Below are 2520 nucleotides of genomic sequence, written 5' to 3'. Positions count from 1 at the left end.
TTTTTTTTTTATTTTTAGTAGAAACAGAGTGTTGGTCTTGCTCAGGCTGATCTCAAACTCCTGAGCACAAGTGATCCTTGCACCTTGGCCTCCCAGAATGGTAGGATTACAAGCATGAGCCACCTTGCCTGGCCTGGATTTTTACCTTAGTAACATAGAAATATAAAGATAGCAAACACCATCCCTCACAATCTAATCAACCTTAGTTCTTGGTATTATTCCTCATGGTACATCACTTTGGCGGGGGGTTGTTTTTGTTTGTTTTCTATTTTTTTTTTTTGAGACAGAGCCTCAAGCTGTCCCCCTGAGTAGAGTACTGTGGCATCACAGCTCACGGCAACCTCCAACTCCTGGGCTCAAGCAAGTCTCCTGCCTCAGCCTCCCCAGTAGCTGGGACTACAGGTGCCTGCCACCATACCCAGCTTTTTCTATTTTAGTAGAAATGGGGTCTCACTTTTGCTCAGACCAGTCTTGAACTGCTGAGTTCAAGCAATCTGCCTACCTTGGCCTCCCAGAGTGTTAGGATTACAGGCGTGAGCTACCATGCCCGGCCCTAGACTATGTTCTTATCTTCCTTGAAGGTCCTTAATAAAAATGTTGAACAGGATGGCATCAAGAACAGAGCCTAATATTACACTGGAACGTGTTGAGGTAACACTCAGCCATTTGTTCACACCGTTTAGGTATAATACTTGTCAGTATGGAGGAGGATGTCAGGGGAGTAGTGGGCAGAGGGTGAAGAAGAGCCTAGGTTTGCTCGCCCCTTTTCCTTGTCCTCCTCTCTCTTGTCCAGATCTCTCAGTGTATGCCTATCAACTCCCAGCCCCCACCCCAACATGGACCTTGAGAAAAGATAGGGCATGTGACAATAAATGGCATCTGACTAAAAAAGGGGGGAGGCAAGGAAACTGACTACGGCCAACTCACAGGCAACTAGGACAGGTATTGGGGATGACTAGTGAAAGGATGTAATTTGTCAATAAAGCGATCATACAATGCTTGCAGCCTTGTACAGATGTGAGGATCAACCACTCTGTCATCCTATAAATTTTTTTTTTCCCCGAGACAGAGTCTCACTTTGTCACCCTCAGTAGAGTGCCATAGCGTCACAGCTCCAACCTCCAACTGCTGGGCTTAGGCAATTCTCTTGCCTCAGTCTCCCAAGTAGCTGGGACTACAGGTGCCTCCCACAATGCTCGGCTATTTTTTGTTGCAGTTTGGCTGGGGCCGGGTTTGAACCTGCCACCCTCGGTATATGGGGCCAGTGCCCTAACCACTGAGCCACAGGCACCGCCCCATCCTATAAATTCTTAAATAAAAAAGTTAAAGTCCTGTTGCCTGCTGGGCACAGAGGTTTATACCTGTAATCCTAGTACTCTGGGAGGCTGAGGCAGGTGGATTGCCTGAGCTCATGGGTTGGAGACCAGCCTAGGCAGAGCGAAACCCCACCCCATCTCTAAAAATAGCTGGGGGTGGCGCCTGTGGCTCAGTGAGTGGGGCGACGGACCCCTAGACCGAGGGTGGCGGGTTTGAACCCAGCCATGGCCAAACTGCAACAACAACAAAGAGATAGCTGGGTGTTGTGGTGGGCGCCTGTGGTCCCAGCTACTGTGGAAGCTGAGGCAAGAGAATCACCTAAGCCCAAGAGCTGAAGGTTGCTGTGATGCCACGGCACTCTACCGAGGGAGACAGGGTGAGACTCTGTCTCTAAAAAAAATAAATAAATAAAAATAGCTGGGCATATGGTGGGCTCCTGTTGTTCCAACTACTTGGGACGCTGAGACAAGAGAATCACTTGAGCTCAAGAGTTTGAGGTTGCTGTGAGCTATGAGGCCACAGCACTCCACTGAGGATGACAAAATGAGACTCTGTCTCAAAAAAAAAAAAAAAAGTCCTGCAGCCTTGAAAATTCTGATAGATTTATCTGGGATCTGTTTCTACAATATAGGATACAGCACCCTGGGGCAAGGAATATGGCAGTGTATGATGTGTCAAGGTGAACAAGCAGATCAGGGGCTCCACCACCCTCATAGTCTGCAGCCAATACTGGCTGCATTTCCTACGAGAATCCTCGGAGAGAAGATTGCAGTTGAAACATAAACTAGGAGGCTCCTGAGGAAACATCCAGGTTTCAAGGGACACACTTTGTCTGGTTTACTGATTTATAGGATTAAAGAGAAATGTGTTAAATTAATGTAAATCCTTGAGGCTGAATTTTTTTTTTTGAGACAGAGTCTAACTTTGTCACCCCTGGTAGAGTGCTGTAGTATCATAGTTCACAGCAACCTTAAATTCTTGGACTCAAGGGATCCTCTTGCCTCAGCCTCCCAAGTAACTGGGACTACAGGCTCCTGCCACAATGCTTGGCTATTTTTTAGAGATGGGGTCTCAATCTGGCTCAGGCTGGTCTCAAATTCATGCGCTCAGGCGATCCACCCACCAGAGTGCTAGGATTATAGGTGTGAGCCACTATGCCCAGCAAGGCTGAATCTTTTTTTTTTTTTTTTGTAGAGACAGAGT

The sequence above is a fragment of the Otolemur garnettii genome, unplaced genomic scaffold (assembly GCF_000181295.1).
Source record: "Otolemur garnettii isolate 467f Iridium unplaced genomic scaffold, OtoGar3 scaffold00268, whole genome shotgun sequence".
In the NCBI taxonomy this organism is placed as follows: Eukaryota; Metazoa; Chordata; class Mammalia; order Primates; family Galagidae; genus Otolemur; species Otolemur garnettii.
This window is presented reverse-complemented; position numbering follows the sequence as displayed.